A 17,636-nucleotide genomic window follows, 5' to 3' on the forward strand; every position below is an offset into this window, starting at 1 on the left:
ACTCGTTTCTCGGGATTTCCTTCTCTGTGCATTTAAACAAGATGATGAATTAGCGTCCGTTTTGACTTATTTTCAAAACGTGACCCGAACGCAAAACGTCCGTTGCTCTTAAAAATCGCGTCATTAGTGTCAAATGTATATTTCTGGAAAATAAACAAAGCGACTCTGTGCAGTGAATTTTAATTTTCTGCACGGTTGCCAACATAGCGGATGAGAAATGCGATCAGATTAGTACAGCGTTTTGTAATATTTACTGCAGTGCAGGGAAATTGAATTTATATCTCCGTCGAATTTCTTGCAGCTAAAACAAACTCTCTCAACTTGTTATTATTTGAATCAAATTTGAAGAGGAGTGTTTTTCGCACCCTCTTTGTTTTTGAAACAAAGAAAATTCGCTCCCCTCGGCAATGAAAAATGCAAATCGCGAGAATAAATAGACGAGCGGAGAGCAGTCTGAAATTTTTCTCCAACGAGTCGGAACTTGCAAGAGGTAATGGCGGAGCATCCGGCCCCGTTCATACGCATTGTCCCGTGCCCATTATGACGACTTGAAAGGGGCTAAAAGCCCGGAGTGGCTGTCTTGGGCGGAAGTGCATTTCGGGCAAATGGCTCAATTTGCAGCCGGGCGAGAGAGAAAAATCCTCTTTTCAATTTGAACCGGTTTTTTGTACGGAGAAAGTTCACATTTTTTTTATTTTTACTTTTCACCAGTGACAAATGCAGCCGTACAATGTCAACGGTAGGAAAAGTTTTCAAATTAAAACATCGCGGTTGATTTATTTTATTTTCACAGGCTTGTTTGCCTTCAAGGCTGAATATTTTTGACACAACGCACGTGCACATTTGTGACGGTTGTTTGTCAAAAGGCTGACTGATATGGAAAAAGTTGCAAAAAACATCACGGCCCTAACCTTTTTTGCTTTTTCGCTTCACAACAAACCCACGCATTCTAGCTGTTGCAAATCCTTTTTACCGCCGCCACGTTATTTAAACAGTTTATCGCGATGCTTCAGGATGAAAAATGCTCACGGGCGGTTCTCTCTATTCAGGCCCAGGATTTTCTATCCGAATAAAGCGCATGAAAGGATTAAAAAGCGCCTCTATTGGAAAGGCTTCCTTTTGTGTGGATTTTTTTCAACTGCGAAACTTTCAGAATAATAAGACCGTTCAGCTCTTCCTCTTTCTCTCTCTCTCTTCAGACGAAAGTACTCTTGAAGAACAATAATATCCTTGGAGGGTGCCATTTTCAATTCCAATACCTGTGTTCGAAGGGGCAAAAGTCGGTCGAACTTCTCTTTCCGAGCGTTAATCACGACACCCGCCGCGTTCTCGGATGGCGACAAAGAGGATATTGAGCAATCGACGGGAAAACGCGCTGGAAACCGCCATTGTAAAGTAGTGCGGCGTGCGAAATGATAAACTTGTGCGAGCGAGTAAATCGCAATCTCATAATGGCCTCCGCCCACACCTACACTTTTCTAATCCAGACGATAGGACCGGCCGAAAATGTTCTCTCTCAGATCTATTATCGGAGCGAGAACTTGTGCGTCCCGCCAGCACCAAGTTTTCGCTTCGCCCAATCTTTCTGTAATTCCGATGTCTCTCTCCACGTCACATGTTGTATGATGTATGGTGGCAAAAATCACAATTTTCTTCGTTCTTCTTCTCTTTTTGGCTGATGGAGAAAGAGAGAAATGACGAAGGCGAAGTCCATTTTTCTTTAATTGAAGTGGGTGGTGCTGTTGTTTACTTTCTCCCAAAAGGGCTATTCAAAATTCAGGAAATTGTTATTTGATTATCTCATAATATTGATTTACTTAACTATTATAACGATAATCAGAGATTTTTAATCCCCAATAATTGCAGTGATCACTTTAATCATAATTTCAATATTCACATAAGATTTACCATTAATTATATTTGTTCGAATTTTGAATATACAGATTTGAATAAACCAATAAACTTTTTTGCAACTATAATCAGAGAAACTCGGCAAAGTTATTATTATTATTATTTTGCTTTAAAATAATTTATTTTTAGAAATAAAATTGTTGACATTTCCTTATATTGGTATATAAATCTTCTATTTGTCACCATTCAGATATTTTTATTCTATTGATAATCAACAAACCTGACTATTTTGCAAAATAAAAGTATAATTTCGCGGATAGTTTATCATCCTTGATATTAATATTAATCAATTTTCGAATTTTTACATACAAAAAGTTACTTATTCAATACTAGTAAAAAAATTCCATTTTCCAATCAGAAAATTCTCATCATTTTATGAATAGGATGAACCTTCAGATTTGATAGCCCTCTTACAATTTTCTTTTAGATGTACCAAAGGCCACAGAGTACCAGGGCCAAATGCAAGCTGCAAATATTTCACGTCTTTCTCTCTGGCGTCACATTTTCCAAAGCTGGACATAATTTTTGAGCTTTGGTACATGCATTTGACGGAGCAAATATTATTACACTGCCGAGTGTGTTTGCTCTTGTGCAACAGTCGCGAGCGAGCGAGCAAACAAACATTTTAATGTTGTTCGCGCAGCAAAAACGGCAGTTTTTATTTGCTGTCGCCGCCGCCGTGACCTATTCCCCGTTCAGCGACGCTCCATGAGCGAAACGCTCGCCATTTGCATCTAATCAGATGCACACGAGATGCACTTTGTTTGCCATTTTACGAGGCTAACCGAGAACGAGCTGTGCAATCTTAGTGAAGCAGCGCAAAAACGCCGCGATTTTATCAATGCAATCCTCTCGCAGCGAAAAAATGCACACTTTTGGATTTTTATCTTTTGTTTAGCGCGAAACACAATTAATTAAAGCGGAAAGGTCTCTCTCAGTTTTACGGTCGACAGAATTATACATACGAATGAATGTCTGCGTGATGAATATTTTTCAGAGCAGCACCAACGGAAAAGTGCGCGTTGCTCGTAAAATATTTCCAGACCGGGCGAAATTGAACTTTTAAATATTAATGTCACCGAGGCGGTTCAGCATAAAATAACAGTTGAGAAATGCTTTTTTCTTTGTCAAATTATTTATATCATTCTAGGAAAAATGTTAAAACAAGCTATTATGATTTCTTTTATTTAATTGAAATGAAATTTTTAATCCTAAATAAATTTAAATTTTATTGATTGTAATATTTTCATGACTAAAATAGATAAATATTAATTTTATGCTCAAGCATATATGCAGATTAGAAAGAGTTAGAACGGATTTTGAACACCCAATTGCTGATCCAAAAATCATAAAAATACAGAAAAGAGGGTAATTATCAATTAAAATCATTTTTTGAAAATAATGCAGGTGGTGCATTAATGTTTAATAATTACATTAAAATTACCTTATGCTAAATCTTTTATTTATACTAAATTTTCACACAAATCCAACATATTGAAGTTGAATTTAAAAAAATCCCTGAGAAAGGAAAATTGAGTTTAGTTGTAACAAATTTCTCAGGTCATTTGAGAACACTAAACTTGTAAACTTCTTGTAAAAAGTAAAAACGAAACCTAAATTTAAGTACTTCTCGTTTTTTCACAATATGACTCAGCTAGGATTAAAATTATAGATTTCATCGAACGAAAATTCTTATTTCCTGCATTTAACTTAAGCGCACGCGAGCGTCCAGCCAGGCAGCAAATCGATAACTCGTCGTAAAGTATAAAAAATAATGGCCTGTATTAAACTTATATTGGGCGTGTTTGTAGCGTAAAATTTGTAGGCACATGCGGACGCCCCGCAACTTGGGAAAACAAAACATTTGCGTATTCCGCCAGTCGCCGTCGCTACACTGCAAAAGACACTCTGCAAAATCAGCAACAACAAGCGACGGAAAAACACGCCGACTTTTGCTCTGAGAATCGAGAAAGCATTTGAAAAGAAAAGGTTCCCTCTTGAATATTAACTGATCCAAAATGGAAGAATGCCAATGAAATTTGCCGCTGCTGTCGGGGATGTAAAAATCCATCCTCTCCAGTAGGCGGGCAACTTTCTTCGGCTCTCTTGCTGCCAAGAACAAGAGGAATAACCATCTTGAGAGAAAGAAGAGGCCTTTCTTCCATGTTCCCTCGCACGTACCGAGAGAGAGCATCCGAATAAATTATTGGTGTAATGCAAAAACTTTGTTCCCGACGCTAATTCAATGAGAACTCATCCTGAAGTGAGCAGAGCAAACGAAATTCGCCTAGGCTAGATGGAGAGTCATGAAGTTGACATGTTACTTAAATCAGAACTATCAGAGCTCAAATAATGCAAATTTAATGGCAGAGTAAAAAAAAATATTATAAATTTGAGCATTTAAAATAAATTTATTTCAAATTCTGAAATCATTCTAACAAATAAGGTTTATATATAAGGATTTTACTTTTAATATAACAAAAAGTTGATTTGCTCAATGGTGCTTAAATTTTGTAATATTAATCTTCAATTCATTCGACTTCAGCAGTGTGTGGGACAAAATATTTCCTTCTCCTTGCCATTGACATGAAAGTTTAGATTGAGTTTTGCCACACGTACCGTTAATTAGCGTTGAGAAATCAGCGGCAATTCTTTAATGAGAATGTTTGAAGACCAAACTCACCGGAATATGGGTTTGAGCGATTGCAGCGAGTCTCGCTCGAGTGTTAATTACTATTTCCTCCAAATGAGTGATTAAGTTTCCGTGCGCTCGGTCGATCGTCTAGTTCTAATTAGTTAAAGGGTTGTTGCCGGTGTCTCGAAGCGGCACAAGTGGCTAATTAGACGAACGCTGCAGCATTCGTCTCCAAGTATTATAACTCACTCGAGCGAGTAAACCTCTTATATTATAAACGCACACACTTCTTAGTGAATGTGTATGTGCGGCAGAATTACTCGCTATCAATCTTTCAGCGTCGTGTGCGCGCCAGGATTTATGTTCTTGCACCTGAATTAGGACCCTCTCTCGCTTGACGAGCAACTTTATCGCTCGTTACAATTATACAACCCTTTATGTCGCGGCCAAATTCACACGTGCATCAACAGATTGAAAAAGGAATTCCAGGTTTTTATGCTAATTTTATTCAAGACTTTGAAGATTTTGAAAAATATTGCAACTGTTCTAAATTAACATTGAATGGGAAACTGGATTCAAATTAATGAGGGAATCAAATTCCGATTAAAGGTCAATTTGCGGTGCGGAGGGTTAAATAAAAAAACCAGGAAACAATTTTCCGAAATTAATTGGTTGGATTGAAAGGAAATTATTGACGTTGAATGTTGAAAATAACATTTTTTGATAGCACAACAAAAATTATTTACATGTTTAATCACTCTCTATAAATTTAAAAAATTTTTATCTATAAAACATGATTTGAAACTAAATAATTTCATTATTTTAGTTTCGATTTCATTATATTTTTCTTAATATGAAAAACCAGCAAAGTTTTATCTCCGAAAATCTTCTAATTTTACCAAAAAAAATCAGGATTTTTTTCATAAAGTGTAAATAAACTCTAAAAAGAAAATGAACTTTTGGCCGTTTTTTGCATCTCTCTTTTCTCTCGTCGATCATAATGAGCATCCGAAAGGAGTGAGCCGACGTCCGTCTCTTCTTTCAAAAGAGTGCGGCCCAATTTTTTCCGCCAGCAGCAAATGGCTTGAGGCTGTCATAAACTTTTTATCTGGCGAAAAGAAACCAACTTTTAGACGAGAGTGTCGAATCGCGACGGCAATTGACGTTTCCCGATTCCTCCGCGTGTTTTTTGTCCCGAAAGTTTTTTGCCTGCTGTGATGAAAACCGGGGGTGCCAAAAACACACGCGCCTTTGCAAAACCCCCGCGGGAACCGTATAATATGGAAATGCGAATATCCGGCCCGAGAGGCCTGGCTGGGATCTGCTGCCGCTAATAAAAGCCGGCTTGTTAAGACGAAAAGCAAGTGGCTTTTCGCATGATGATGAAAAGCGCGTCACTAGTTCCTTTTTATGTGTGCTGCTAAAACTGCTAAAGTGAAAAGAGGAAATTGACCGAATAATTGGCCGGAATTGGATTGGCAGCTCATTCGGCACACGCTTCTTAGCATGCAAATCACCCTCTTGGTGTGCAGGGCGGATCTCCAAAACATCAAAAAACTATTTCGCGTGCTGCTGCGGGGTGTGTGAACCGGATATGAGAGGTTGTATCAGGGGTCGCCAAATGTTTTCACAAAATTCTTCTCCAGCACAATCATAATTATCTTTGCAGAAACTTGCTCTCACTTAAAAAATTAATTCACGTTTACAGTTAAAAATGAGGTGTCATAATTGTTCACAATTAAAAAGTCATCAAATGACTTAAATTTAATTCAAAAGGTCTGATAAATTTCGTATTTATATTAAATATAGAGATATTTTTTAGAATTTAAATTGAAATAAATAATAAATTATATACTCGAATGACCATTTAAATTCCTACGAAGCTCATATTTATCTGAATAATTTTAAGTTCTTTCCGGTCTATTCAGACCTGTAATAATTTCCGCTGTTGACTTTTTATAGACCTTTTTTGCATTCAGTCTTGTTGACAGAAGCAAACGCCACGTGTGTAACCGTTTGAACTTTGCTTTGGTTTGGAGAATGCAACAAAAAAAAGATAAACGCGATCGCTTCTAAATATTTGTCCAATTTCAACAAAGGAGTGAAAAGGTCAAAGGGCGAGTTTCGGGAAAATAGAAATTTTGTGCTCGCCTATGCATGAATTTGACGCGCCGCGTAAAGCATTTTTGCGCTTGGCTCCGCAGAACAAGGTCGTAATATTTTTATTGGCCCGGCGCGCAGCAGCCCTGGTAATGAAAAAGCCAATATCTCGCCGCTCGGCCGCAATGAAAACAATTTTTGCGCCCATTACCGCGTCCCGCCGTTTTATTTAGCGCACCATTGAGAAATTTGAAAAGTTTGACATGTCAATCGGCGTGTGCAAAGTTTTATGCGGGCCGGGATCCCACGCCGCACACTCAGTTGCAGGCGCAAAGTTGTAAAAAACTATGGTGCGCGCGCGAGGCACCGAGTGATTTGGCAATAAAAGTTTAGTGCCTCGAATAGATCTCGACACCCCGCCCGCCCACACACGTCTCGCCGGCCGCAGCGGACAAGTGCATTTCCATAAAATATATATCGGCGACACACAAATGCACTTGATCAAAAGTTTTCATCTGCTATCTGTGTAGGGCGCGAACCAATGGGAAGATATCAACTTGCGACACCTGCTTGATTTAATTTTCTTCCCCCAACTGCAGGATCGATACCGTTTGTGTGATATGCGAGAACATAAAAGTGCCATCAATTGGGTTTCCTAGGCCCTTATTTTCCATCTGAACATTCAATACAAATGAGAATTTTTCTAATATAAGATAATGCAAAATCAAAATTGCCGTATTTTTCTATTTCATTTGTGTAAAACTTTTTTTATTATTTATATTTATTTTATTTTATATGCAATTTTAAATAATTATTTTATAAATAGTTGTTGTTTTAAAACATTATATTATTTGATAAAAATATCAATTAAAATAATTTATTTTTCATATTGCAATTTTCAAAACATTTTTTCTTACGCTCTACAAAAGTAAACCGCATAAATTTTATGAGAAAGTTTCCATCGTTTCCATTTCAGGAAACTGAGTGAGGGAATTTGTTTCTCAATTATATCAAACGCATTATCTATGCAATTTAGCGAAATTACAGATTGCCTAAGAGTCTGATTATTTTCTGCAGCATCAGTTAACATCTAATTAGTTTTGTTTGTAAAAACACATTTAAATCAGGCAATGACTTTTTCAAGCTGTGTCCACAAGAACCATCTTCAGATTTAATTTTAACACTTTTATATTGGCATTAATAATTATTTTGATTTCTAATTAAAACTAAAAAAAAATCTCATATATATCTGAAGCAAACGGTTACACATATTTTCTTGATTTTCATTTGAGGTGCAATTATGATTTTTTTTTTGTCTTCACACCTCACTTCCCTTGTTAAGATCCTTCCACTTGAGCAACTTTGCGTCACTCTCGGCAGTTTCCTAATATTTGCCGCCGAATGAGCAAGGGAGCAAAATATTAATTAGAGGCGGCGCTGCGAAATTTGCTCTGCGCGTAAGGAGAGAGATTAAATTAGCACCGCCGCTCCGCTTTAACCTCCGGAGCAGGAAAAATGCGGAAGATTGAATGCGCATTTTCGCGACGACGCCTCTCGCAGCTCGCTGATGAATCCTTGATGAAAATAGACTGCGCCTCATTAATGCACCTGTTATTAAGTGTGTCGGTTGGCGTAATGACGTGCCGCGGGTGTATTGATCAGAGATGGGGCAGGTAAGTGCACCAGGCAGGGTTGCTTAATACACGGCGAGTGTGTGACGCAAAGCAAAACATCCTTAGGTAATGGATAGACGCGCGGCGCAAACATGGTCTGACGAATTCACGTCAAACCGACGCACTGATTAATATATCAGCCAGAAAGCTGGAGAGCGAAACTTTGATTGGCATTCCAGACGCGTCTCTGCGAAATGCGTCTGGGTGACTTCAAAGGCTTTGGTGGCAATTCAATGAATATTCATTATCAAACAAAAAGTCAGCAAAAAAAAGAAATAATAATAATAAAAATCAATTAAAATCAGAAAGAGTGCGAACTGAAAAAAGTGAATTGCACTATGAACTGCCAGAAATTATTTAAAATATTATACCTGTATTACAATTAAATAAAACCAAAATTATTATTGTAATGTTTATTTGTCCACATTGTTACAATACATTATTTATATTCAATTGCTGTAAAAAAATTATTTAAAAAATTAAATTATTGGAAAAAAACGGCTGAAACTCTATAAACAAAATAGAATTATTATTATTATTATTTTTTTTTTTTTTTTTTTCTATAAATGATCAAATGTCAATATTCTGAATCACAGGCCATTCTTGATGATTTAAAAAAAAATAAAGATATTTCACAAAAACTAATCAAGCATTCTGAATAATGCAAAAAATTGCTTTACCGCTTAAGAAATTTACTAATCATGCAGAAAATATTTGCTGTTACATAAGTTTTCTTCTTCTAAGCTTTCAAATCCCGAGCTTTTAAATTTGGTCTATCGTTGCAGTGCAGTTTATTGTTGATGATGGCTGTTTTGAGAAAATCCTTGACTTTTATTCAATAATTAATTCAGTATTACAAACTGAGTAATTTTTTAATCATTTTATAAGTAATAGGTTATTTGGTAAAAATGAAAAATAAGCAATAAAATTGAAAAAAAAATCAGGTTGAAGCTTTAAAAAAATCTCAATTTTATAGATTTTGTTTGATCAATAGACCGCAATAGCCAAATAATAATTTATTTTATGTCTGAAGATTTGACACCGTTTGAAAATTGCGATTCAAGCGTCGTTGAAAAAAGCATTTCGGTTTCGGTGGTGTTGGTGGGCGAGGGCGGTATCTGTGCCGTGCTTAAGCGCATTTACGGCGGATGACCAAGGCATGACGGAGGCAAAAGAGGAGCAAACGCAAGGAAGGCGCGTGACGTTGAATTTCGCATATGATTGATGGAGGAATATCTGCTCGGCACTTGAAGCACGTTGAAGCTCGTTTGCAAGAGCAGCCGCGCACACATCCATATCGCCGGCCCAAACGCCACGCACTCCATCTTGCAGCATCTTAAAAATGTCATCCGCCACCGCCGTCGAGGACACACACACACACACGCAGGCAGACACAAACGCGCATTATGTAAAAGAGCGACCGAGAAAGCAGTAATATAAATTTAAAGACGTGCTCTTTTATCTCGACGGCGGCTTTTTCATCTTGCTGATCGAGCACCTGCACAATATCTCCTCTTCAAAGAGCAAAACGGAGCCGGAATTTGCTAATGGCTTCGCCAATCCATGCGCTTTTTTAAAACAACCGGTTTCAACATAAACGGGCAAACGGCTTTTGCACCAGAAACCTTTCTTTGGTTTTGAAATTTTACAAAATTTCCTTTATTTTTCCACAATTGTTATTTTAAAATGAGAAAACAATTCAATTAAATGGTGTAGGTAAAAAAATTATAAATAAAACTGATGAAATCAATTTCAACTCAAAATTTCATGGACTTGCATAATTGAGCTCTTCGATTAAAACCACTCTTTGTTAAATAATAAATTAATTATAAAATTAAGAAGGAGCAGGGTGGTAAGCTGAAGATCATTATGAGAATTAAACAAAGCAAAAATCAACCTTTCTAATATTAAGAAAATAAATATGCATCAAGTTGTGCCAAAAAATGATTTGCAAAAATTAAATACTTACAAAGTATGTACCGTGCTCCAAAAAAAATGAAACCTAATCCTCTCATTTCCAGCAACGAAAAAGTGTAGAATTTTTTCCCGATTCACCGTGTTGTGTGAAACAATAGTGAGTTTAGATTTTTAAGCAAAAAATCGGGCATCCTCTGCGGCAGGCCGACCTTTCTTTTGCTCCCACACAGGCAGTGGCAGCCGCAGCGGGGGTTTTTGCTCCAATCAGCCTAATAATTAATTACACCGTTGCCATTGTTGGCCCAAGAATAAAAGCCAACCCTTTCTCTCTCTCTCATAATAATGCATCGCGCGCGCACGGGCTGGGCAAACATTTATTCAGCAGCCGTGGCTGTTTCCATTTTATTTGCCTTAATAGAAAAAAGAGAGAGAGAGAAGAAAGGCTTTGCTCTCTCGCACACTCGGCGTTCCATTAATTTGCCAACACGTACGCGAGCGTTGTTCTTTCGCAGCTGGGCGCGGACAAAAGGCCACTTGAGCAGCACAAAATCGCACTTACCTGCCCATTGATTACGATAAACAGCGTTCTTGTGGCTGAAATAAATTCCGCTTAAAACGCCTTGATGCGGATTTATACGAGGCAGACGCACTTTTACTCTTTTTCCATTCCACAGAACAAGGTGCAATTCCCACGTGGCAAACAAGACAGAGAAAGGAAAAGTTTCCGCTTGCTCTGTTTCATTATGGACGAACAGATAAATATCGATTCCATCTTCACCCTCTCATAGGTCACAGGGAATTCAAGAGTTTGGATAAATATTTTTTTTAAAATAATTTATCAAACAAAAGGTAATTAAATGTATTTATTGAAATGAAGAAACGAAGAATGTACTGAACAATGATACAATTAAAGGATATTATTTTCATGGTTTTAACTGCCATCTTTATTATGACAAAATTTATTTATTTTTATTTTCCTTTCCTTTAATGCTAATTTTTCTACAAGCAATACAAATTTTAAATTCAATAAAATTGAACTAACGGAGAATAAAAAAGCTAATTTATCATTATATAATAAAAAGATAAATAATAAATTTGTTTTATTATGCATAATAATATTTGGGCAGATACATTATTAAATATTATTATTATTAAAAAGTTAAAAAGTGAAATTGCAATTTGTTTCTTTAATTTTTTTTGTTGCATAAATTTCATGATAACGAGGGAAGTTGCAATTAATATTCTTCATTTCATTGAATTGAATTGCGAATGCTCAGAGCTTGAAAATTTGTGAAACTTTCCTAACTTGATTGATTTTGGCTAAAAATAAATTTAATATGCCTTTCAAAAGGAAATCTTCTCGTTTGAAAAGCAGCTCGTGCAAACGTTAATGCAAAGCTCCGTTCAAGAGTACAGACAAGTGTTCAGTAATTGCGTCTGGAAAGCAGACGCCGATTGACGCAAAACACACTCAACACACGCTCTCAATTCAAAACAGTCGCGCGTATTAAAAGCCCCAAACACGCATTTCAATTCAAAACTAGCGTCTTTCGAGACGAAAGAGGACGCGCGCCTGCAAAGTTTCACCAAGACTTTATTATGCAAATGAATGGATTCTTCTGACGCAATGTTTTCTTTTGATTCGCCCCGAAAGCAAAACGCTCTCGCTTCTGGCGCCGAATGCTTTCATTTACGTGCTGAGAATTTCCTTGTGGGTTTTACACGGTGGATTCGAGAAGAAGTGTTGGTTCTGTATATAAGGTTGGAATCAATTACACTCTCAGCACGTCGATGCGTGCAGCACGCACGCTCAATTTTCCGGCGCCAAATTTCCACTAGTTCTTGGGGAAAAGTTTTTTTATTGCACTTAGAAACATTTTTAACTCTCAAAGTATCGACCGGAGTGAAATTTTTTGATCAATTCACTTAGAAATTAATCCATTGCAGGAGTAGAATTAATTTTGAAATTAATCTCGATTTCTGAGGAAACTTCTTTAATCACTGGTGCTGCTGCTGGCAGATTGGCATTGGCAAATGCGATTCAGTCGTGATGCATTTACGTGCGATATTATTAACGAACGTGATTAATTGTGTGTGCGAGAGCGCGGTGCCAGCATTAGCGTTAATGCAGACTGATTGCTGAGAATCAAATGCGAGAGTGAATTACAACACTGCGCCATTGCAGCTGCACTTGCACAATTGCAATCACGAGACGTATGCAAAGTCACCGTGGTGCGGCAAGAAATTGAGCCGACCAAAGTTTTTTTTTTATAAAATTATGCAATTATTGCTTAAATCGTTTGCAACCAAATATAGCGTCAAACCAATTAAGTATTTTAATATTCTTTAATTATATAAAATTATTAAAAATATAAGAAGCAAATTTTAAAATAAATAAATAAATTTTTGCTCTTTTTAATACATAATATAATGTTTTTTTTTTAAAGTTTTATTTTATTAAAATTAATAAAACCTTTATTAATAACTTAAAATGATTTGCTAATTAAATTAAAATGTTTTTACTATACTGTTATTGAATATAAATTGATCTATTATTAGACATTTTAAATTTCATTTCAAGACGAATATGATTGATTAACATTATCTTTTCTTATTCTATTGTATGCGTGGCGTAAGTGGAATGTGGTATAATTTAAAAAGAGGGCTAACAAAGAAACATTCGAAAGATTGTCCTGTTTAATCAATATAATAATATTTATATAATATCTATCCGTTGGAAACTTGGCATATCGGATATTTCTGTTCAGTGAAAATGTGGTTTGAAATCTGAGTTCTTTTATAAATCATCTGCACTTTTCATAACTCTGTTCTGTAGAAAGGCTTCTTAACATCATTGAAATTTCATAATAAAGCTTGCTTATTGCGTCAACAATTTTGCAATTTAGAAAAAAATGTGAAAGATCTCTCAGCGGCATTTCTTCATAAAGTCAAGCTGCCATAAAGCCGACTACTCTATTGAAATTTTAATCTCTATGGAATGAAACTCTAATATATAATGTAATAAATACAGCATGAAAACGTAGAGCTTTTAAAAGAAACTACATTCTGAATAGAACAGGGAATGGAGTAAAAAAAATTTCTGCATTTTTATTACGTTCTCAAATGGAAAATTAAAACGGTGAGGATGCGGTCACACAAACCACCGGATGGGGAAAATTGTAAAAATGAGAGCTCGTCATCGCGTATTTTCACTTTTGATTAATGGACGATCGTGTCAATTCATTATTTATTCACCCGGTACAATATGTGTATTCGGTGCTAAATAAATAATTAGCAGTCGCGTTGCAATTGTCAGCCAACGAATAAATCAGACTTTAAAAAGCAAATGTAATTAATGGGCTGGCGCAAAAATGATGGCGGGGGTTTTCGGGGCTAGAAACGTCGCGCCGATTTTCGACCCTGTTCGTTGGCACGTCGCTTTTTATGCTTGATTTATATATTTTCGGCCGGCATGGAATTCCCATCGCGCTTATTAATTATTCACCGTGTTTCCGATGTGCCAAATCCGAATCTGGCCGTAAATTTCCTATGCGCGACATGGCACGTGCGACTACTTTATCAAACTGCGAGAGTGCATTATTAACTATAAATAATGTTGGTTTGAATAATTATTTGGCAAATAATCGTCCAATCAAAACGGTTCAATGGATTAAATAATAGAGCAAGTCTAATCCCATGTTGGTTTTAATAATCATAAAATATATTATCGAAAAATCACTTCAAAATTAATCTATGTTCTCAAATTTGTTGGTATATCTACCTACCTTAATTACATCTTATATCATCAAAATTCGGTTCCGAGATTCAATTATGATATGATCACAATATACATCCAATTCTTTGCAATATATATTTTTAATTTGTACGAAAGTAAGAATAAAAAATTAAACATATCATTATGCTTAAAAAAACTAATTTTTCAATGCAGTTAAATTAAATGAAAATTATAATAATTATTTGTAAAAATATTGTTTTTTAATGAAGAAAAAATATTATTATAAATAAATATTAAAATATATTATTAATATCATCACTTTATTTTTAAATGTCTTTAAACAAATTCAAAGTAAAACTTTTTATGCTTAAAGCATTTTTCATAAAATTATTGGTGTTCTAATATTTTATCATTCCATTTTTTTTTTCATTTAAAAACTAATGACTAATAGTGAAAACTCTAAACATAACTGTTGGTGTAACATTATTATTATTTGGGGTAGAGAAGCAAGCCGAGGAGAATAAAAAGAAGGCTAATTGACTGTATCCTATAACATCGCAATCGCTTCCTCTGTTTCTCCGGAGAGCAAAGAGCTAGAGTGCAGCAGACAATTAGTTTGGCCTAATTAAGACCAGACAACTCGCGGCTGCATGATCATAATTTTCACCCCAGTGCTGTTTTGCACTCGTTAAATAATTCTTCGAGTTGCACCGAGAGATGCGTGTGGGCGTTATCTCTGCACTTTCTTCGGTCTACCACCACCGAGAAGCAGCAAAAAGTTTTATCCTCCACGTAGGAGCAACCTAATTAACGACCGACCAACGCCCCGAAACGGTTAGTGTGATTAAGACTTGGCTTGCAAATAAAATTAAAAGGAATTTCGCTTTCCAACCTCACACTTTTGGCAACGAATTTCTTTCCGTTCCAAATCGATTTGCAGACAAGGGAAATTAATTAAGAAAACTTTTGCCGGAAGAGTGTGACATCTCGTCGGTTCTGGCACATAAAGAATTTACCTACGTGGGTGTAAAGATGCGAATCTGCTCGCGCACTGGGGGAACTCTTTTTCAAGCAAAAATGTTGTAAAAGAACCGAGATTTGCCGTTCTTGATAAGGGCCGAATTAAAACAAGGGTGTCGTAAATTTTTAAATTGGACGAGCGAGCTCGTAAAAGTGCCTTTTCGCAGTCGCTTGCCACTTGAAATATACGTTTTCTTTTTTATCGCGAGACGGAAACGAATTCTCACTTCCTGCAGGCAGTAGCAGCAGCGGCAAGAGTAATATTTCTCGTGCGATTCGTGCTGATTGGCCGTAAAAAGTCAATGCAACAACCAATCAGTCGCACGCCCCTGCAGTCAAAGGGTGCGAGAAATGTTCTAAGCAACGCGACTCACAAGAAACTAAATTTGATTTATTTTCTCCAACAGCTGCGGAAAGTTAATAAAGCGTTGGGAAAAACGCTATATGCTTTATTAAAATTGGCGAAATGAGAAAAAATTGATTTTTTTAGTAGGCAAAATATTATGAAAATTCAAGCAGAATAAATTGCTTTGAAATCTTATAAAATAGGTTTAAATATTAATATAGAAGTTTAAATTTTCATTACCACTTGCTATAAAGTTTGAACGTTCTCATTTCACATTCAACTTGTACTAAACTTGGAAGGAAAATTGTACCTTCTAATTTTGCTTAATAGAGAGGCAAGTTGTAGCAAAAGTCCAGGTGGAAACTTTGGTGCAGTGTTGGCCGGCGGCGGTTTGGATTTTGATCAATATTGGGGTCATCAGAGAGCTGCTGAGCGAGCGCCGTCGCGTCGTTATGCTAATTTGGGCGCTTCATTTTCTCGCGTCGTAATAACCGCGCTTCTTTCCCGGCGAGAGAGCGACGAAAGCAAAGCTTATCTTGTTGCGTAAAGTTTTGAGCAGCCGTTAACAAAGTGCTTTCTTTCCATGCCAATGTTGTTGATAACGCCTGAGCTCGTCGCGAAAGGAAGCGCTGGGAAATGTGTACATGTTTTTCCCTCTTGCAAACACGAGAGCAAAGTCAAGAAGAAGAGAAACTCGTCCACTTTTTCGGCTCGGCAAACGCCGCCGTGTCTTTGTTTGGCAAATTGAGTTTGCATCAGAATAAACAGCCCGTCGGCGTTTCCGTCGCAAGGCAAATGAATGGCAACGGAATTGCCGCGAACCGCACATTCGCGATTCCGTTCGCTTCGGAATCAATAATTTTGGCGAGGAAACGCCATGAAATATCCGGGCCAACGACGTCACTTCAAGACGCCAAGGAGGAAATTTTCCCCAAAGTTCGATATTTCAGATTGCACCATTGGCGTTTACACGGTGCTAATTTTTTGGTTTATTCGCAGTTAAATAAACAATCAGATTTTCCAACAATGCGTGTTGACAATTGACAAGCTGCGTCTTGGACAAACGGATTCACTAATTTCCATTGTTGCATATTTTAACGACTCACACTGCTCTTAAGCCGTTTTCTTTGGTGTGTGTGCCAGCCCTAGGGGCAGAAGGGATAAAACCCTGACCAGCCCGGCGCATCCGCGCGCGGGTTGGGTTCGAGTCCGCTGGTCCGCCCTTTTTCGCAACTTTTTGCCGTTCGATCAGCATCAATTCTAAATAACTTTTTCTATTAAAAATCTTGCTTTATATATGATTTAAACAAGTGAAAAAAATTTAAAAATGCAAAATTAAATTTCATGGTTAATTTAAATACTTTTTTCGTTCACGCTTTTTGCGGACACGATCTTCTGATGTTCAATTTATGAATTACTTTTTAAAATTTTATTACTTTTTACAATGTAAATTATGATTTTCTTTTGTGCTTTGAAAGGAAAATAATGTTCAGAGGGAAACATTGAAGTTTAGGTCAATTAATAACGCGTTCCCCGGCATCTGCATTTAAGGCGTAAAAATTCGCAACAAAACGTTCTGCTGAATCGCGTTTTCCGACGCTCTCGGACTGATAAAATTTCAATTTCAATTCATTTTATTTTTCTCCAAACAAGTCAGAAAATCAATTGTGGAAAAAAAATTGGTTGGGAGAAAATAGGCACACAGTGCTAGTGAACAACTCACTGAAACTCATAGCCAGGTAATTACCAAGAGGCGATAAATACCCGACTACTCGCCGCACTGCAGCCTAAACTTCGTGTGCAGTAGACAAGGAAGACGGGAACGGCACCATTCGATCGAAAGAGTATTTCCTCGGTCGATCAGTAATTTTTAATTTAAATCAGATCGCTGGAAGTAATTTCTAAATTGCTGCCGAGAACTTGAAATTTTCAAATTCGGCCCCAAGGTTAACGAATCACAACAATCAAAGCTATTTTTGATTGTTGCTCAGCAATCAATAATCAAAGTATGTTTCATTGTTGTGGTTTGGCCTGTCACACTGCTCATAACCCGTTTTTTTAAGGCCATTGTCAGGCGAGTGTGCCAGCCCGGTTGGGTTGAACCCGCGGTAGTGGAGGGGATAAAACCCTGACCAGCCCGGCGCAACCGCGCGCGGGTCGGGTTCGATACCGCTGGCCCGCCCTTTTTCGCAACTTTTTGCAGTTCCGAATCAATTCTAAATCACTTTTTCTATTAAAAATCTTGCTTAATTTCTGATTTAAAGTACGGACAAATTTTAAAAATGCAAAATTAATTAA

The 17,636-nt window shown here is 36.8% G+C and overlaps 1 protein-coding gene across 5 annotated transcripts in view; it reads right to left on the bottom strand.

Moving 5' to 3' along the window:
• LOC132195877 (hemicentin-2-like) overlaps window positions 1-17,636 on the bottom strand; it is a 187,126-nt gene that overhangs the window by 105,071 nt on the left and 64,419 nt on the right. The gene's annotated exons all lie outside the window — the stretch shown is intronic.

This window comes from Neocloeon triangulifer, unplaced genomic scaffold (genome assembly GCF_031216515.1).
Source record: "Neocloeon triangulifer isolate White Clay Creek 2 clone unplaced genomic scaffold, ASM3121651v1 ptg000011l, whole genome shotgun sequence".
Lineage (NCBI taxonomy): Eukaryota > Metazoa > Arthropoda > Insecta > Ephemeroptera > Baetidae > Neocloeon > Neocloeon triangulifer.